Source organism: Aptenodytes forsteri, unplaced genomic scaffold (genome assembly GCF_000699145.1).
Source record: "Aptenodytes forsteri isolate BGI_AS27 unplaced genomic scaffold, ASM69914v1 Scaffold273, whole genome shotgun sequence".
In the NCBI taxonomy this organism is placed as follows: Eukaryota; Metazoa; Chordata; class Aves; order Sphenisciformes; family Spheniscidae; genus Aptenodytes; species Aptenodytes forsteri.
In genome coordinates this window covers 4,845,145-4,867,450 of record NW_008795041.1, presented here as the reverse complement: position 1 = coordinate 4,867,450, position 22,306 = coordinate 4,845,145, and the positions used below count along the sequence as shown (strand labels likewise).

The following is a 22,306-nucleotide window of genomic DNA, read 5'->3' as shown; positions in this document are numbered from 1 at the left end:
TGCTTCTGGGATTGGTAAGGATGTACCTTTTGCACCAGGTCCAACCATAGGTTGAACCAATGCCACACCTTATCTCTAAAAATCACCAATCGCAGATACTTAAGGAATAGCATAAGAGAAAGCACACAGTTAAAGTTTTCCAGAAGATTTTCCCAGCTTTTGGAAATGGCTCAAGGACCTCCTGAATCACTGTCTCGATATTCAGTGGTGATGGATGCATTACTTCCCCCATCGAACTTAAAGTGCTTTTCCAACCAATGTAAACTTCTAGCATCTACAACATCCTGCAGAACAACTACACACTATATGAAAAAGTATCTTATTTTTCTTGAACACACCAAAAAAAGAAAAAAAAAAAATCTTTTTTAATGCCTTCTAGTTCTTGTATCAGGAGAGACTAGGAATAATCATTCTGCATTCACCTTTTCCATGCCACTCATGATTTTATAGACCTCCATCACATCATCTGCAATCAAACTCTTTTCCAAACCACAGTCCTAATTTACTTAGTTGTTCCTCGCATGGAAACCACTCCACATCTTTGTTGCCCTTCTCTGAATCTCTTCCAGGTCCTTTCTGAAATGAGGGGGTGGGGGGAAAATGGGACAAACGGAGAGGGAGATGAAACCAATATTGCACACTGTATTCAGGATGCTAGATGAACATGAATTTATACAGAAACAAGACGGTATTTACCATCTTGTTCTTTGCTCCTTTCTTTCCTCGAGTTGTGTTTGTCTGGAGCACTACTGAGCATTTGAGCACTGAGCAGTCATTTCCAGAAAGACATTTATTATTATCTAGGAATTGTAATTTTATTCTTCACCAGTAAGTCAATACACACATTGTATGCAAAATTAAGATTGGGTTTTTAGCATCTGCATCGCTTAACGTTACTTGGCAAAGGATTTAATCTTCCACTGTTAACTGACAAGTCAACTTGGTATCACAATGTCTTTCTGCAACTTTTCTCAAACAGTTCCTGCTTTTACCACCCCTGCACAGCTCAGCATTGTCAAACTCGGCATTTCAGATTATCAGCTGTTGATGGCTCTGCTGGGAATAGTGACTGTTTATTTTTGCCTCTGTTTCCAAAATTTGTTTTCTGTTGCTCCTGCAAATAAGTTTAATCTAACCATACCAGGATTCCTGGTACTTTGACAGAAATATTACAAATCAGAGGACAACTCAAAAAAAGTTGCTTGCTTGCCTTCTCACTGGCTCCTTAACAAGGTGTCCCAACATTATGCTCTGGCAATGACTTCTACCTAATTTCCATGGTGGCAACTCAGGTTTCCAATTATCATCATGTTTCCTACCCTTCCAGTTTCCACAGCTCCACTCAGAGCACTATTGTCACTACCACCATCTTGGTTACAAGTCAATAACAAAAGCCTGCAACTATATACCTTTTTCTGGCTTTTGTTTTCTTTCCTCACTGGCATGGCCAAAACTGAATCTGTATTTTGTACCTCAGTAATCCAGCATCCCGATTCAATATGACTATGTCAGTATAATGTTAAAATGGGATTTGACTATGTCTACTCTTAAAAGTTGGGGGGGGGGTTGTGGTTTTTGGGTTTTTTTTGTTTTGTTTTTTAAATTTTTGTCAATGTCTTTCCTATCACTTACTGGAGTATGCAGAGATTTGTTTGTTTGTATGTTTTTGCAGCTTGTTCTCTAAAGGATCAGATAACCTGAACACTGTGTTCTTTCATGTTTGTCAGCTTTATCCCTCTCTTCAACTTAAAAATACATTCTATAATCTTTTCAAAAGTGCTAGAAGTCTGATTCAGTTTTTGTTTGTTTGTTTTTTAAGATGAAACCTCAAATAAAGAGGTTTCATTTATTCCAGAAACCTCTCTTCTTTCACCATGTCTCCAGCCATGTCATATCTTCAATATTATCCCATGCAGTGCCAAGCCCATCAAAGCACTTCCTGTTGCTCTTGCAGAGAGGAGCTTTTATGCCCATGCGGGCAGACCAGAAAAACTTTGTGGGGAACTTCACGCCAACAGCAAGGTATATAGCACTACCTAAAATGTGTGCTCAAGCCGTAATGCAGAAATGGGAAGAGTCCATTAAGATACGCAGTTAGGGTTCATTTCACCCAGCTTTGGATATCTAAAAGCCTGGTACGCAGTCTAAGCTAGTCACCCTATGATCCGTTTATAGTAAATGGAGGAAGAAAAAAGCATCTCTGAAAAGCAATTCACCTAACAGACTTTGGGATGAGGCAAACCCTGCTCTAGACTCTCTTAATAAAATAAGGGTACACCTAATGTCAGAGCAAGCCTTTTGGAAACAGTATGATCAGTGTATCTGCTGACCATGTTTGAGTTTTATTGTTATGTAGATGAACAATGTAAATCATTACAGATTTAATACTGCACGGTGAGAAAATTCCAAGAATTCAGAAATCTTCTGTGGATTTAATTTTCATCTCTTGCACAACTGTTGCCCTAGCAGTCCTAGTACCACTCTCCTTGTCACATAAAAATTATTTATGACAAATATTTCACAAGTGACATTAGAAAGATAGACACTGCTCAACAAGACTGAGCTACTTCATCAGCAGATGCTTCACCATGAAAAGTCGTAATTTAGGACCTGACCTAACACAGACACCTGACCTGTGTCTTCTGGAGTCAGCAGACACAAGGGAGCCTCAAATGAAAAAGCTAGTCCTTAGCTTTGTTTTTGCAAATGAATCTAGGTTTTATTTCTAAAAGAGGAACGCATTAATCTGTTAACAGATTAACATTTTTTAAATAACTCAATTTTAATAGACATGGAATAACTTTCTACCGAAAAAAGCTACTCAAGGATAGCATTGAGATCTTCAGGCACTCACTTACGTGAGTACTGACAATATCATTAGAGCCACTGTGAGGGAAAACACAAAAACATTTCTGGACAGGATAATGAATTGTCACAGATCTTCCATTAAGTTAATTCTTAGAGACAAAAGCTATGCTCTGTGTGGAAAGCTGTTTATGCCATATTTGCTCATTATGTGGCATCTCTACCTTCCTGTGAAACATCTGGTAGCAGTCTGACACAAACAGGGCCTTAAAATACACAGCCAGGCAGGGGGAGGTGCGGAGGGTGTCCTCACCCATTCCAAACCCCTCCTGTTTAAGAGCATAATTGTTTCAGCTGTAACTATGAAAAGATTCTGTGTGCACAAAGAGAACACTCATGACTCAAAACATATTAAATGACTACATTTGAACTTTAAAACAATTTATTATACTAGAAAAACAAAGCATGGAACTGCCAGATAGTAAGGTATTTAGTTAGGGAATGCCAGTGCAACTGAAAAAACAAAGCCTGGAATGGGAGCAGCATCCCAACTTCAGCTGAGCAGAATACTCAAAAATAGACAACCATGAAAATAATGCATGATAAAAGTAACAGTGTGTTCTCTGCCACCTATTGGCATTTTTAGCTAACAATTAAGAAACAAAGGACTACACCACTTGCAAGGCACTGCTTCTATTGTCTTATAAGGGAATGCATAAGATGGTCCACCCAACCTACCACTGAATAATGACATTTGAAGCAAGTTTCTTTATGCAATTGTTTCGGTCTAATGTAGTCACTGTTGAAGAAAGCACTGGGAACTTTGCTGGTCACAAAATACAGGTGAAAAAAGACTGAAAAACCCTGCTTAAACTAAAAACAATAGCTTAGGATAAAAATAAGCACTCCAATTCAACAGCTTACTATTATACTTGTTTTCCTCTACTAAGAAATAATGATCAAAACATACAACTTTCACTGGACAGTACATTTCTCAATAAACTATATTTAAAAAAATGGAGATCTAAGTTGTTACCTACAATAAAACAACCAAACATGTTACATAGATACTAACTAAATGTCCCTTCAATTCATATCGAAACAGTTAATGTCATTTGTATAGACTTCCTACCAGTTATAATTAACATTAAAGAGGTCTTTTCTTCTTTGTCACCTCTCTATTCACGCCTTATTTGCGTTTGTTTGTACTTACTATCTGTTAATCTCTCTTAACAAATGACAACAATAACTGTTGCTATTATGCATGGAAATTAAACATGTAGACAACTGTGTGAAGGGAGCTATTTCTGAAAAACAAAACAAAACAAAAAAAACAACCCCCCCCCCAACCAGTATCAGAAACATGTAGCTCTTTATGTCTCTTGTTTTGCTTTGATAATTAAGCCATAGCCTTGATTTGTTTTAAACAAAAAACTTTTCCATGGACATGCATGTTGCAATCAAATTCAATACATGCATTATGTTCTGATTCAATTTGTTCAAGTGCATTACTGTTAACCCTTATTTGATCCATGCCTGTCGTCTTCACTGACCAAACAAAACCAATCCTTCATTTCCCAGCAGCTATCACCGAGTCTGTAAATTAATTTGCAATAGATCAAACAAAACCATAATAGGAAACCTTCAGTTTTGTTCTACTTGATATCTGCAACACTATGGGAAATGAACTACAAGTTGATGGGGACACACACACACACACACGTAACTAGCATTACCAAACATTCTGTCTACAAATGCTTAGTTCATTTTAAAATATAAAAAGTGTATGCAAAAAAAATCCTGAAGTAAATGCACAATATAAAAGAAAATCCCTGAAGAGTACTATGTCCACATACTGTAGCTAATGGGGAGAAATTTGCAAGTCAAAAGTAATTTTCTTTCTTTGTAAGTCTGTTCTTGAGAATTAGCCTCTCACATTCTAGTGATCAACAAGCATTATAAATATTACCCCAAAATACAGAGGCAAGTGGTTTTGGAACAGCCTTTCAAACAGAAGTTGCAGGAGTCAACAACATACATTTATTGAGCTTTATCTTAATAGTTTTTACAAATTACATTTCACAATGTAGCTTGGTTGCCTGCTACAGTAGAGGACTGGATGTGCTTCTCTACGACACTTCAGTTCTGTATCTGTTCCTGCCTTCAGACAGTCTGGATGCTGAGGTACTACAAGGCTTTAAAAGTTCACATGGAATGAAAAAATGTGGTAGTAAAAAGAAGAAGCTGCAAGCACTGAAAATTATTCAGAGGTCACCGTCAGTCACTTTGGAGTTGAATTTAAAATGTAATTAGTGCTTGCTTCTCTACAATCTTACTCTCCATTGAAGACAAGCTTAACATGGATTTTTGAAAATGGGATCTTGGTGGATGACATCCAATCTCCAGATGGCTGGGATACCTAACCTCAAGCACATTGGATCCAAAATCGATGGCTTCCTCACTGCAGAGCTGAAATTATCACCTTAAATCATCAAACCTGCCAGAAGGGAAGTGTAGAAACACAACCTGGACATGCTTTCCTAGTCAACCAGCATAAGCTTGCTGTTCATGTCACTGATCAGCAAACCGATTCAGCTTTTGGAAGGCTGAATGTGAGAGAGACAACACAACTAAAATTTTCTGATTCAGGCATCATTGTGAGTTACTAATCAAGCCACTCTAACTTCAAACTGACCTCTCCTTTCAGATTACTCTTACAAAAGCATATTATTTCCACTAATTCCAAGGCCAGAAGCTTCAAACCCCATTTTCCTGCCAACGTCCATTATTATGGATAGCATCGCCTAACAGGGCAAATCTGGTCGAAGTAGCTTTAAATCCCCTGGAAGGATGAGGTCCCACCAATATTGCATTACTGGATAAATTATCAAATCTACTGATAACCCCACACAATGTTAAAAGATAGATGATTTTATGAAATATTTTATATGAAGTTTCTCGTGGCAACAGCGGACTTGACTCAGTGACCTGAAAGTTATCAGTTCCACTTGCAATAACTTGTTCTACATCACAGGTGTGTTCTCCCTGTTCCACCTGCCTGTGTCTTCTGTAAATATCTGAATGTTTGGGGGAGCAGATAGACAAACATTCCTTAGTAGTATACAGCAACTCGGGAATTAGAACTTGAGCCAAAACCTCTGTTTGCACATTCTTTGGCAAGTGTTTCGACTATTAGTAGTAGCAGCTATATCTTTTGAGAATTACATCACAATTCACACCTGAAACACCAAAGGTGGTATTAATATCAACTTAAAGATGAGCTATTGCTGTAAAGTCAGGAAAGTTTTTCTGCTGTGTACCAGAAACCCAATTACTTTTAATTAATTTCAACTTCTAATCTGCTTTTTTGCCTGTTCAGAACAAAGAAATACTCCAGTAATAACGCTGACTTGATCCAATGCTCTTGCACCATCTTGGTGAGATCTCAGCAGCAATGAAAAGCTGAATGACAGTGTGAGAACCAGTGTCATGCACTGGAATTTCAGTAGACAACACAGACTTGAGTGACACCTACCTGCCACTGCTACAATCCCAAGAAGAAACCCCCGCATGTCAGGGATGCTATCATAGTGAAATAAGATTTCACATGGGGAGCTTTGCCCACTCAGCGATGTGAAGTCCAGCATAACTCAGGTTCCTCAGGCAACATCCCAGTTTTTCATGAGGAAACGTACCTGGTAAAAACCTCAGGCGGCCTCTCTTATAAAGAAACCAATTCTACTGCTGCTAGACACAAGAAAGGCACAGACTCATTCAATTTTTGAAAGGCTTTCTCAAGATGTTAGACTTGATGAGGCTAGGATTGGCATAATCAGAAACACGCTATTCTAATCTGCAGGAAAAGTAACTCTTTGCGATATCCTGGTGCTTGCCTGCTTCATATACTTTCTCTAGCTGCTTCCAACTAGCTGCTTCATCCTGATTGTCCTTCCAGAGCAAGTACAAAGATACATCAGGTAGTTGCTTGATCAGTCTTATGGATGGAGTAATTTATCAGTGAGACTAGCAAAGTAGACTCAGCGGAGAACACTTTGACCAGGAGGGTTCCACACAGGTGATATCTTAAGACATCTGACTCGGTCAAGTCTATGCGTCTCCTAGACAGCCTGAGCAAAGATGGCCATTCCTTTGGAACTTGTAGCTACTAGTACAAACAACCTGGAGACTGAATTATCTGAACTTATAAAAGACTGGATCAACATATGAAAGGAACACCTCATGATGTCTGAAAACCTACCTCTTGGTCACCCACCCTTTTTGGGCAGAGGAAGGAAAAGACAAATAAATTCTTCATCAAGGTGAAATTTGGAGATAATCTTGTCAGAAAGAAATTTGAGGGAAACTAAAGAGAATATCCTGTCACAGAAGAGTATCATATATGGAAAATGAGCCATCAGGCTTCCTTTCTTCCTCGCCCCCTAGCAAAATGATCACCATCAGAAACGAAGCCTTTATAAAATCATGCAACCGTCAACTTCTCTGAGGAAACAAACTTCTTTTTAGCTTTATAAAAGACTACTACCAGATGTTAGCTCTGGAAATAGAAGGTGGGCCTGCAGCTTCACAGGTGGAGCATCTTATCTATTTTGACATTTTTCCTATCAGTGATGATCTCCTTGATAAGGACAGGGCAGGCACACTCTGTTGCCAAGAATCATGCAAACCAACCCTAAAACCCAGAGTAATGGAGTTAGAAGCAATCAGTGATGCAGAATTCTGGTTCAGCAACTTTTTCAGGATCCTGCAAGGCTTGATATTGCACAAGCAAACCAGATACCAAGCACTAATAAAAAATATATCTGTGAGACCATGAGAAGGATCTCATTTTATCTTTGAAGGAAATCTAGGAGACCTGCAAAGCCTCTTCAATAAGTAAGTTCAGACGTATTTAGATCTCAAAGTAGTATATGGATAGATATTGTTATTGATATACTAGTCATTCCAACCTTCTTTTCCACTTTGTCAAAATTTTAACAAGAAATTACTGGAAAAGCTCTCTCCACTTCTTTAATATGTTACTACAAAGAGATCAAATTGTACTAAGTCAGAAGCTCTAATGTTAGGTTCAAGAGATCCCTTACAAGAGGAAAGATATGTCCAAATTTCATCCTACAATTTCACAACGTGAAAGAATTTCAAAATGAAGAGTGTGTGCAAGTTCTCCTGAACTACCAGGCATAACTGAAACATTTAAGTCAAAAATCTCTTAAAACTAAGTTATCTAACATATTTATACTCAAATTTGAGTACATAAACCAAAGATCATCTTTGAGGATGTTTTGTTTTAAGCCTTTATACTGCTGTCCTAACTGTAACATTTAATCATCTTCCAATAATAAATTCCTTTGATATTTTCACAGACTCTTCAAATAAATTGTTTTATAAAAGGAGCTGGATCAAGAGTCTACTATTGATGCTGGCTGACTAGAGCTTTTGTCTTTTTATTTGAAGTGGGATAGGTACCATGTTAAACATGCTGCCAAGCTTGTTCTAGCTCAAAGGAAAGATATTGCAGCATATGCTTAGAATGGTGAAGTACCTTAGGTTTGCATAAACTCCTTTATAAATTTATTCTACAGCTTAAATCCCTTACCCAGGAAATGCTTATTCCATGTTCTCTGGTATTTTCTTAGGTGTTGTGTACATTTGGCTTTAAATTCCAAGAAGCAATGCAAATAGTTTTAGTAACTATTATAGTAACAACAACTGAAATTTGTTCCTGAAATCCATACATAAAGCTAACTATAGTGCATTAAGAGACCTGATCATAGATCCAGTGTGGTATATGACTAATCAGATCACAAGATAAGGAACTATTTTATCAACTCACTCTGGCCATTGACTTCACATTAATTTTTCTTTTTCTATACAATAAATATTGTAGCCAGTTCCTCATCCAGAAAAAATAGGTTACATTTCCCAGTGTGAGTATTTTTAAGAGTCTGATGCTACCTGATCATCCAATTTAGGGAAAAAGTAAATAGGGACCACAGCATTTCACACTCCATTTCATGCTGCCTCACTTCAATGGAAGTTGAAGATACGATTCCAATTTCTTTTTTAAGCACTTCCTCGTTTTCAAAGCTTCTTGAGTTTTGGCCTATATAACTGATCTGAATTTACCTGTGGGATGGAGCGGATAAAAAACTCTTATAAAGAAAGGAAATTCCTTTCCTGGATGGTTCATTCTGCTCCTCTTGAATTCAGCATTATCCAGGCTGATTAATGGACAGACGTGATCTTTCAGGAAAAATATAAAACTGTCTCTTAAATGAAAGAATAGTAACAAGGAGATATGAATTGCTTTTGAAAGCATACTACTTGAAAGCAGTACAGATCCTGGAGGTGGTTGGTTATATATCCAGTATTATCACAGGAACCACATTAAAGGATGTTATCAAATTGAAGCGTCTTAGCCAACAACTTCCTAGTGGAAGGCAAATGATCACTTCATCACCCAATGAGACAGTACTGCTGGTAAAAGAGAAGGATACCGTCTCCAAAGTATTATCTACTGAAACCTCCTGTTCTCAGAGACACCTGTATCTGTTGTCTCAGTTCCCCACTGGAAAGCTGCCAGCCCAAACTGACTCAAAGGCAACTGGAGTCAGTGGGAACCACACCTTCGAAGGACCAGATTGTGAAGGTCCAAAGCAACTAGACAAACTGTAATTGAGGGCAATGTAGCTACACTAACTTGCTACCTTAGAGAAAGCATGAGAGAGGAAATAAACACTACCTGAGTTTCTCAGAAGGACACAAAGTGTCCTTCTATCTTGAAAAAGCCAATGATACTAAAATGATAGAAGCACTGATGTGGGTTCCGGGCGACCATTACGAAAAGTGAAGCTCACCTTTCACACCCAACTGCTCTGATCTAAAACACCCAAAGACAAGACCCAAACCTAGTTCCCTTTGAATATTATGGAAAATGGACATAAACTTGAGAGGATTTAGCCTACAACAGAATTCTGTCCCATAAGCATACTTTTTAGGAGTTCTTTCAGTACTCACATACCTCAAGGTCCTACCAGTAATGCATCGCTCTTGTGATGCAAAGTCAGCCACAAAATATCATATGGCTATTTCTAGGCTACTGAAAATGAAAGTTTGTTGATTTTCAAGAATGATATTTTGTGGTTTGAATACTCCAAAATAATAGAACTTGAATTGCTTTCTAATCCAAAACTGAAAAAACATTTGAAAGAAACCACTCAAGACTGAAAGAAAACTTCATTAACCTCTAGAAAATATTACTCTCAGCAGTATCTGTCATATCAGTTTGACCATTAAAAGTCTCGGGGGGGGGCAGAGAAAAAAAATCAAAGCAGGAGATAACGGAAGAAGGAAGAAATGCACCCTACACCCCCAAAAAAACCCCCAAATGCTCAAGCTAATGTTAAAAATGCTTTAAACAAAATTATCAAACAAGGCAGAAGTGAAAAATATCTTGTAGGTCAAGATATTTACTTGGGGTAAATATCTATTATCTTGTAGGTCAAGATATATATGTAGGTCAAGAGTTTTACATGTTATTAAAAATTGATTTTTTAAAAATGTAAGACATCTTTAAATGTACAGTCACATGTCATTTCATACAAGTTATTTGAAACTTATTGATCTCATTTGTGCAAAGACCAGGCTCTGTCATCAGCCTGCTGAAAAGATAATAGAGCACTCCAAACCCTTATGATAGGTTTGATGCAAACAGTAGCCCTCATTTAAACACATGTAATAGCACCACAAGTGGACAAATTCCAACCTTAACAGTTGTACATTATAAACTAAATTAGCAAGTATGTTCTGCTTTACTTCACATCAAAGCCAATACCTTGGTCTTCTAATCTTCAGTAAAATAAGGTTCTAGGCACCAAAATACGTGCCCCAAAACATTAAAAAGTAGAGCACAAGTGTTCATAGGCTAACATACCGCTCACAAAGAGAACCAGCAATTACCAACAATTTTATTTTAGTTAAGACAATCTGAAAACAGCTAAACTGGATTTCAAGCAAGCAACTGGGAGAAGGCATACTTAAAATGAGTACATACGGAAAACTACATTGAGAAAAGGATCAGTGAAAGATGTCTTATGTATTTCTGTATGGAGAGCTAAAACTTCTAGAAGGATATTTAAGTCCATTCCACAAAATATTCTCCCTATTCATACCATTCAAAGCAAGACACATTCTTAGGCTATAATAGGTCACAACTAAGTACAGTACCTTGCTTCAGAAAAAAACTTGCTTTGTCTGTCAACTGCCAACAAAGCACAAAACAGCTCACACAGCCCATCCATGTATTGCTTGTTAAAGAATCTAGCAACATACAAACAGTAAGAACTCGAGATTTCTTAAAATCTCTACTGCCTCTACTTCGGTTAGAAAGCTGAAAACACTCTATTCCCCCCCTTCTTCCACAATTCTGTCCTCTCCCCTCAAACATTTGTACAGTCCTTGAATTTTTTCCTCTGCCACAGACTTGTCTCGCAGGAAGTTCAATATGACATTAGATGTAATACAGAACACACAGAGATTTTACTCATGTACATGGCAGTAACAGTAAGATTTGTCAACTCAAGTATACATTTCAAGTTGGTAAAGAGACAAAAAGATTGTTTATGTGAAACATTTATCTTTGCAATATGGTTATGAACAACTCTGAATGCTGAAGGAGTTAATACAGTCCTGAAAACTTTAAAAATTATATGCACATACATACATAGATACGTAAGTTTAGAGGAGCTTAACGGAGTGAAAGGTAATGGCAGAGAAAGCGGTCTCAATGGTCTGGTCACCTTAAACTAGAAAAGTTTAAAGCATCACTAAGCAGTGTTTGTTCATTTAAGTTTAATTATTTTCTCCTTGAGAATGGCACTAATGAAACTGAATATCTTTCGTGGTTTCGAAGAGCAGCCTGAATGGTCTGTAAACAGGACTGGGGGCAGACAAGAGAACTGGCTGAGCCGGGGGGTTGCTAGGTGATGCAGAATGTAAACCCACAAACTTGTTCAGGTTTACTTTGCTTTCATGCTGCTCTCACACAGGCTCTCCAAAGTTTTAAGAATTAATTTCCAGGTAGCTATTTAAAAACAAAAAGTAGAATAATTAAAAAAGAAAACCCTTTAATCCTCTTCACCTCTTCCCTCGCTCCCCCTCTGCCCACCCCCAGGAAAAAACAGGAAAGAGGAAAGGAAATTCACAGCATTAAAGCACAGGAAATTCAGCACAGTGTTTTGAATACGATGACGGGAAGAGGACCATTCCCTCTATATATTCGTATGTAATTGTTGAGGACTGGTGATTATGAAGAACTTTTAATCTTTTCAGATTAATTTTTACTTTTGCAAATGTAAACAACAATGATTTCTGGAGCAATATGTTGGCCCTTTAAAGTACTTAAACTGAAAATAAAGTCATATTTACTATTATTTCCACTGCAGATTACAAAAGCAAACTTTTCAGTATAGCCATGTGTTTCTACCCCCATCCTTTTCAGAGCTGTGGTAGGTTTTTTTTTATTTTTTTCTAAAGTATCTGATCAGAGATTGTCCAGTAAGAGCACTTTATTAGATCATCAGTCAGAGGGTTTTACAAGCACCAAGAGCTATGGGCTCAAATGCAGCACATCAGTTTTAATAGCCGAAGGTCTAATAGTAAACTGCAGATACTGCTGAGAACTTTCCATGCACTGAACTCTTGAAAAAGCACCATCTCTCAAGCTTAAATGCAGCTGCCTCTTTCAATGCCGCAAATGGGTAAATTTGACAAAAAAGCCACCATTAAGACTACATGAAAGGCTCAAGACAACATCCTTTCAATGCTTTGTACTTCAGTAATCAGATGTACTTACTCACCCCCTCCCCCAAACCCGATCAAGAACTATTTCTGAATGGTAGGAAATAATTCCACTTTGTACATCTTTTAGTTAATCAAGACTTTCTATTCAGCAATTTGACCTTTTGTTCAAAACAGGATTATCAGTTTTTTCGCCAGTTACCAAGGGCGACTCGCATGGTGAACATAATTGCAATAATTTGCAAAACACCATGGCAACCCACATTACAACTAGGTAAATACTGGTCTTTTGTGCTACATTGTTATTTTCAGAGATGCTGAAGTCAAAGAACAAATGACAAATGAACACAAAATTTATATTTGCTTTGTCTCAAAAGAGAAGAAAATTGATAACAAGAATTGGGGGGAAACCGACTACAGCTGTAATTTCTAACTTGATTAATTAGGATGGTAACAGTCCTTAACAGTATATTCAACAAACAGCCCTGACTTAGTCTCTCCACCCACCTCTCTCTCTTTCTACACTACTACCACTAACCCCCACCCCAGACAAATTTTTTCAGCTAGGAGAACAAACAACTCCATTTGCTCTTTTCTTCAACTTAATGGAATCCTTAATTACAGAATATTGTTCTCCTGCTCTTCATTACACTGAAAACTGAAAGTGAGAGAGAGAGAGGGAGAGGAGGAGGAGGAGGAGGAGGAGGAAGACAGTGCCAAGCAGACAGGGTAGCTACAGTCATCTTATCTGCGTTTGCTTTTTTTGTCCATAGGGGACCTAAAGATGAGATCACATTTTTTTGTAATTTTTTTTTTTAATTATTATTATTATTAGCAGCTGTTGTATAGCAGATAATTAAGTAAACTATTCAGTGCACAAGTTCTCTCACCGGCAGCATTAGTAAGACATGAAAGCTTAAGTCAAGTCATGATTAAAATTCAAAATCAGAGAGGAAGCAACTGCTTAAAAAGAAAAAAATTCTCTTGAAATTACCAGATCGGGTGGTTTCTAACAGAATACCCACTGTATTAAAACATTTGCCTATGAATAGTATTATATACTTAATAAACTAATAATTTTAAACTTAACTTATTTTCTTTATAATTGTAAGGAACTTATTGTTACAGTATAGGCTTCTATTAAGACTTCAAGAAACCACATTAAAACCAATTATTTCAGAAATGTTACAAATACAGAGAAATAATTTTGCTTAAGAAAAAAACTGCTGAAAACAGTCTAATACATGTTACTAATTGACTTCACAATAAATTTGCTATATATTACCGGAGCATGAGTTCTGTGTTGAAACATTTGTTATGCCACAGTGAATTGACTGAATGGTTGAGAGCTTAATTTTCATGATACCACTAATAAGAACAAGTTACGTCTCTATACAGGCCAAATTCTGTCATCAGTTGTATGCATATGGTTCCTATACAATGCAATGGCACCCTTTAGCAATGGATGTTCACATACAGAGTATATGAAAAATACATTAAGCTGCAAGAAGCATGCAATCAGAAGCCAGTGTAGTCCTCATTTCAGTTCCCTGTACATACAAATCATGTGCCAATTTACAGTTGAAGGACCACATCTGTATTTTAATTCTCATTAAAGGATTGGATTGCCATTAGGATAAAACAGGCTTTCAAAGTGAACAAGACTACTGCTGCCTCCCTACATACTGTGAACACTGGAGGGTATGTAGTAAGATGGAAGAAATGAAAACAAAGTGGTAAAGGCACCTGAATCCGGCCCCAGGGAGCTGAAACGCACTACTGCCTCTGCTACACAGATTCTCCACGCTGCTGGACAAGTCACTTCCAGTTTGTTGAAAGGACTCACAAGTAACCATCAACTGAGGAACCAGTCTGTTTTCAGTGAAATTTGAAGGTCTACACTGCTAAGTTTGAGTAGACCCAACTGCAACCTGAAAGCTGTGCTTCAGGCAGTTACAGAATACTACACACTCTGAAAAATCAGGTCCTTTGCTTCACAAATTGGGCACCCAAACTTCTGGACACGTTTGATGTTCATTCCCCTATGCCTCATTTCTCTGAGAAATAAAAATAATAATTTGTCCCCTCGCTTTACGCAGCTCTTGTAAAGATGTTCTTTAAGAGCCACTTGATCCTACAGTGAAGCGTGCCACAGAAAACTCCATGACAAAAATAAATAATTCTAGGCGAAGGTTCAGAGCGTGCACTCGGTAAGGTAAAGGGCATCCACTAAGCAATGGAGAGAAAAACAAATACACTCATCTAACGAGTGCTGTCCAACCTATAGGCTGCAATGTACTGAAAAAAAGACAGAATGGTATAACATCATACATAACTGACCTGGATTAAACTTAAGTAAGCAGTATTCGTTCTAGGATTTTTTCAACTTCCAAAGGTCCAGCTCTGCAGCATCAGGATCCCTCTTCTATTTTTAAATAAAAAAAAAAATTTCCATCTTTCTGCCCATTATTCTTCAAAATCAGGTTTAAAGGAATAGACAGATTTTGCTGCTTGAAATAAACAGAGTAACCCATAATAACTGTGAATTTCCAGCTTCTCTGCAAGCTACACATTTTGCCCAGTATTTGCCAATAGCAGAGGCAGGCAAAGACTTAGGGATTTTCTCATACTTTTTTTTTTATTAAACCAATCACACTCAAATATAATTGCTTGCTTTTCTTGTCCAACTTTTCACAGGCGATCTTCATCCACTCCTCATGCTATTTCAAGCCTACCTGCCCAGCCAGGTGCTTATCCAGCAGATACCCCGTTTGAATATTCTAATTCAGCCAATTCCACTCAACTCGGCTTCTTTGCTTTTAGTTTCCTCTACATCCACCCAGGTCTAGCTCCAGTCTCATGTGCCATTTCTCGTCTCTTTACTCATCTATGCTCAATTCTTGCAATCACACTTGGTTTGTTGTGGTTGTTTTTTTTTTTTAATCATGCCTAGCTCCTGCTCCATACTAAAAAATTTTCTTAAAGGTTTGTAAAATTATCAAATCTAGATGGATTTTCATAGGATGGCAAAAGACAACCAATAGAAAGGAGGAAGGAAGGATGAAATATATACTCTTCCTCATAGCCAAATGTTAAAGACTTCAAAGCCATAGCACCTGCATTTCAGGTATGGCAAGTCACCTGAACAACTTTAACACTGCTTTTACTGCAATATAATGCAATAAGCAAGTGATTATAATTCAAGCACTTTCACGCCTGTGGACTTCAATTAAACTGATTTACATTACATCAGATTTTCCCCTTTCCCATTCATTCCTCCTCAGACGACCACTACTGTGCATAAATGTAGTTGCTTGGCGGACCTCACTAGGCAGGTTCATATATCAAGACGTGTACACTTCAACTGCAACTTCTGGTTTTATAATACTTTGATTTGGAATAATTAAAATATATCTGTAGCAGACTTTATTCTGAGATAACAAACATATACTGCCCTACTTAACTCCACCTTAAATCACTCCTATTTTCTTCCTGCTACTGTTATTTAATTAAACTGAGCATCAAGCAAGACACTCGAAAGTCTCAAAAAACCTTTTGGTAAGTGTTCCAAGATGGTCAGGCTTCCTCCTTAGCCTCCCCTCAGCTACCCATCCATTTCTGTAACTACTTTCAACACCTGCCCACAACTCTTTCCTGCAGTCCTCTTAGGTCTCTCTCAAACTTTCCCTTAGACCTGCCTATTCTTTTTGAAAAGAGAGCTTTTGTTCTGCCTCCCCCCTGGCCGAAGAACTGCATAGTTCTTCACTTCTTTAGGAGACACTGATTTCTTCAGCAATGTCTGGTACCCAATGCCATATCAATCTCCATGTTAATAACAAACATCTTTTGAGGGAAAATCTCCATACGCGGTACGCTGTCCAGATGCAGACCAGGGATCGTGACAAGAGAGGTCAGAGGGAGATGGAATTTTGAGAGAGAGTTTATAGCTTTTTCTATTAATAATTACGTTTTTCAAGGGCTTATAAATTGGGTGTATCTGCTACTTGCCATGAAGAACAGAAAGCACTCAAAAATCTAGGCTGATCTGCTTGATCTCAAGCACCCAAGTGAAGCCAGAAAGGAAAAACAGCATCTCGGAAGAGCTGTTGTGGATTAGTTTAAGATAGAAACAACATGTTTTCCTTAATCTTGAAAAAATGCTAATCCATTTTAGGTTAAAATTTCACCTAGAAATCAGCTTTAGACTGATTTGGCACAGAAAATGGCAAGCCAGACACCTGAAATGTGGCAATGTTTTAAAACTTTAAAACTTAAGTTTTCAAAACTTACACCAATGTAATATATAGTAAATTTTATTAACAACTGCTTTGAGACTACTAAGAAAAAAATCAGGACGAGGGTTCAGAGAGAACAACAACAGAAAGTGGTATGTTTTTTGTTTCTGTTTTTTAAGAAGTAATAGCAGCCACAGTCAGCAGCAAAACGAGGGTTCAGAGAGAACAACAACAGAAAGTGGTATGTTTTTTGTTTCTGTTTTTTAAGAAGTAATAGCAGCCACAGTAGCAGCAGCAAAGAAAATACTAAGGAGCAAGTCAGTGCAATTGATTGGCTGCCATTCTTGCCCAGCCTCAGACTGAAAGGTCCCAGATACACAGCCAACCCCCTCCCCCCCGGTATATAACAACTTACATCAACTCACATGGATAGAAACAAATTATGTAAAACACAGATTGTGAAAAATATTTCCAAATAGACTGATGTGAAGCCAGCCACTACTACTCCTTTATCACAGAAGTGGACATGACCATCTGGAACTGGTTGCATGACTACTCAGGCCAAATGGGGCCCACGTTAAGAGTAGGAAAAAGGGCTGCACAAAATTGATCTGTCTGCACCCACAGTGGTCTTGCTTAGATGGGCTGTAGAACCTCCCTGACAACCTGACCTAACATCAAGGTTGGGCCTGCTTTGATTGGAATGGTTGGGCCAGAAGACGTCCAGGAGTTTCTTCAACCTAAACTATTCTAGACACCAACTAAAGTAACCAGGTGGACCTTAAGCAATTGATGCTCCCTTTAAGCATTAAAAAAAAAAGCCAACTCAACAGAAATACAGGCCTGTCACAAACTCACTGAACTGAAAAATCCGAGAATGGGGAAGAGACTGTTTTCTGTTGCTTCTACACTGGTGACAGACACAGCAAGTGAAATAAACAGGACATTTTTGTTGCAGAGAATTTTTTTTTTTTTTTTTAACATAACACTAAAAATTTTTATTTAGTAAATCACATTCAGGAAGAACAAACTGCATAAAAACAGCAGGTAAAGTATGATCCTCCAAATATACTATCCTTCCTTTTTTAAAAGGTTGCCTGCTACTGAGACCTGCAAGACCTTTAAAGCCAACAGCTCAATACTGAAATTAGTGCAGCCCTAGATCTTTCCAACTGCAACCTCCTGAGAGCAGAACAGGTTACTTGTTACTTCCTGTCTGCTAGAAAAAAAATTTTGCTGCTATGGTGTTGCTGCTTTGAGTTTGTGGTAGACATACATGTTGTCCCAAGTCTCTAGAACGAGTATTTTCTAAAATCTAGAGAGAATACTTAATAAAAAAAATTGTATGTCTGAAAAAAATTCTGAATTTCATTATGACAGACAAAAAAAGAAAAATTAAGTAGAAGCAGAGTAGAGTAGAAGGCTGCGACTACTTAGCAACCAGTATTATGACCCGAATATATTTTATATGGGTAAAAGAATAATTCCAATCAACTTGAAAGTCCTTTTTCTTAAGGTAAGGAAAATGACAAGCAAATTTTAACTTGGTAGAATGTATAAAAAGATGTGTAAGAAATGGAGACTGAAAGCAGACAGCTGCTGACATAAATCAAAAGTTTTCTGAAGTAGAACACTAATAAGAAAAATTAAGACAGATGTTAACTAAGAATATAGAATTGAGTCACTAACATGATGAAAACAACAAAATAGTCTACAGCACAAAAAAACAGAAGTGTAACTTTTCCCTGTATTTTTGAAAAGCACAGTAACAGTCTCGTAGCAAATAAAGATGAAGAACTATCTTTGGGTTTGTTAGCGATAAAATACTTGAGGCCTTCAAAATTCAGCATATTCACGTAACAAATGCTTGAACTTAATACTCCTATTAGAGCTAAGAAGATCCGTTACTTGCTGGACTTCCCAACACTTAAAGCTACCTCAAAAGACTGAGACCCATGTATCTTCCAAAATGCTAATTTTCCTTGAAATAGTTATACAAGCAAACCGGAACGATCCATGTAACTATTTGTATGCATCAGTCTAACATTAACCTGAGGAAAAACAACAGAAAAACTGATAGGGACTTCAAGTGATCAAGAATTTAAGAACAGGAATGTAATTAACATCAGTCAATATGGTTTTATACAGAACAGCCTCAACCAAACACGACAGTTCATTCTTTCATAAGATTACAAGTTTGGTTGAGAAAGGCAGATGTACTATAATTAATCTCTTGAATGGTATTTGATTTACTTCCAAAGGACACTGCAATAGAATTAGCATTGCACAATGTTAATAAAGTACATGTGAAATAGACTAAGAGGTGCAAAGCTGAAGCATCTCAAAAAAATCAATTGTCCATGAGACAAAGTGATGACAGTCGAGTAAGCATTTGTCAATATGGGATAGAGAGGGATTCTGGTGATGTCTCACAAAGACAAGGCTACACTCACACTCTTCAACATTCACATCAGTGATTATTTGAAGAGAGAAATCAATTCAGATAAAATTTACAGATGACAAAAGCAGAACAGCAAATAATGATAAGCATGAGGAAATTGGTTTGGTAAACTGTGCTCATTCAAAACAAAATACATGTTAGTACAGCGAAACAAAAACGACACACTGGGAATGCAGACTACAGTTCACACCTACAGAATGGGGATACTGCATGCCAGAAATTATCAGCTGAAAAGGAGTCATGGTAGATAAGCTTTAAAGGCAGACATAGCAAGATGTGGAGATTCGATACTGAAGAACTGGGTATGAATACTGAGGTGAGTTTCTTCAAAGGTATTGGTGAGAATGATACTGGAGCACACACAGTCCTGGTGATAAGAGTTAAAAAAAAAAGAGAAAAATAACTGGTACACTGGGGAAGCATAAACAATGTTTCAAGGCCTTGAAAAAACACCTAACAGCAACAGACCTTACCATCAAAAAAGAAGACTGAGAGGTGACTTGATCAGAATGTGTAAGTATATTCATGGGAGAAAAGCGTAGGCGACACAGGGTACTTAAATCTAGAGAAGAAAGGAGTAATATGAGCCAATGGTTGGAAAAACTTGGTGGATTGAAAACTGGCTCAACGTCCAGGCCCAGAGGGTGGTGATCAGTGGAACAAAGTCTAGTTGGAGGCCAGTAAGTAGCCATGTAGTCCAGGGGTCCAGTCCTGTTCAACATCTTCATTAATGATCTGGATGATGGGGCAGAGTGTACCCTCAGCAAGTTTGCTGATGACACAAAACTGGTGGATACCAAATTGCCAGCAAAATGCCATCGTGGCGAAGAAGGTCAATGGCATCCTGGGCTGCATGAGGCAGAGTGTTGCTAGCATGTTCAGGGAACTGATCCTTTCCCTCTCCCTCAGTAACAAAGTGGGAGGTGATAAGATCCATCTGCCAAAGCAGAGGAATAGCATCTTTTCCATCAGGCTTGCTAACTTAACAAGGAGGACTTTAAGCTAGGTCTTTTGGGGATGGTGACCAAAGCCTGGAGAGAAGTCACAGTACAAGGAGCAGTGAGGAAACACCCAGGGGACAGCATGATGGGGAAGCTCCCACATTCCCCCTGAAGGCAGCACAACTGAGAGCCCATCTCAAATGCCTCTACACAAAGACATGCAGCTCAGGGAACAAGCAGGAGGTATTAGAAGTCCATGCACAGTCTTAGAAACCAGTGACCTTACGGTGACTGCAGAGATGTGGCATGTGGGACAGTGCATGATGGAGTGCTGTGATGGACAGCTGCAAGATCTTCAGGAAGGCCAGGCCAAGGATGTGAGGAAAAACATGGCTGGACAAGGTCCTGAGCAACTCTGAAGCCGGATTTAACTTCAAAGATAGCCGTCCTTGAAGTGAAGGACTGGACCAGGCAACCTTCTGAGGCCCCTTTCACCCTAAATCTCTCTATGATTCTATGATAATTTGTTTGGAAATTATTTTAGATGTTGAGAGGATGCAAGCCACGAATTTTTGTTTTGATACAAACTAAGCTAGACATTAAAATTAATGAATGGGTGGCCATATTGTTTAGTTGAGGTTGATATCAGCAAAACCCCCAATATAATTCCCAATGTTTATCCAATTCTCCACAGCCTTCAGAACCGACTATAATTCATGCTGAAGTAGTCAGAGCTACTTGATGTTTGTTGCTTATAGTAAGTCACTCTCAGGAGAGCCATAGGGAATAGAGAACGGAAATGAAATCCTTCCCTTGAAAATTAAATTCAATGAATATTAGTTGATTATGGCTTTTGCAACTGTAGAAGTTCAGTGCTGATGAATGCCCAGTGACCAGCTGCAGGACAGCAGTATATGCTGCCTGAGAAACTCTGTATCCAGTCCTAAAAATGGTGTTCACCTTTTTGAGATATTAAGTTAATATCTCAAATAGTAGTAAGTTATGTAATAAGTACATAAGTAGTAAGTAGTAATTAGTAATTAACATCACAGATGGGAACTAACAGGAGTTAATGCGTGACACACTGAATGATGGCAGAACTACTTAAGAGAGAAACAAAGTTGCTTAATATAACCAAAATAGCACACAAGTTTCAGATATTTGGACGTGGGAGAAACAGAACCAAAACATTAAAGCTCCATTTGACAGCTGAAGATGTTCTTGGGAAACATGTTAATTTATTAAAAGAAAACATCACCCAATCCATCAGAGGCATGTATCATTAGAGGATATGGTTGGGAAGCTGAAAAACAAAACAACCAAAAAAACCCTGACTGCAAATCATCCCTCTTCTGCCTCTCCTGCCCCACCTCGTATTATCAGCAGCAAGCCCTTTGGGCCGGTTGGCATGATTTTGTTTACAGATGTAAAGCAGGGGAACATGGAGAAGATTTTGGTAGAACCTCTCTTCTCATCCCGCATGATGAGAAATGTAAGATCAAAGTCCACCTTAGGCCAATACAGTTGCTTACGTACTACAGGGAAAGACTGCTATACCATTCATATATGCTGATGTATGACTCAATGAAGACCATTATCTGTAGAAAAAGTAATCTGCAGCAAAATGAGGACATCTACAACAATCCCTTGTCATCCAGTATTTGTAACCAGAATAATTTACCTTGACTTCTCTGATTAGTTACCTCTGATCTTTATGAATTAAATCTTTCTCTCCTCAAATACCTATCTTAAACTAGACAAGTCTATTCTAAGCCAGGAACTTCTATAACATGTGACAATACTTTCACTCATGTTACAGTGTTTTGAAGGGCTTTTTTCTTTTAAGCTAGCTTTATCACAACTCAGGCATTATTAACTTATCAAAACTCGAGAAGACAGCAACAGAGACAAATGAGAGAGGTCAGAGGATGGGAAAGGTGGGCAAAAAATTAAAAGCAAACACTAGGAACAATTCAGATTATTTAGTCTATATTTTTCCGGGAAAAAAAATTCCAATTGTTTCCCAGATTCCATCAGATACATAAATG

General features: G+C 38.0%; 1 protein-coding gene across 1 annotated transcript in view; it reads right to left on the bottom strand.

The window, feature by feature from the left end:
- POLA1 (DNA polymerase alpha 1, catalytic subunit) overlaps nt 1-22,306 on the bottom strand; it is a 210,001-nt gene that overhangs the window by 69,878 nt on the left and 117,817 nt on the right.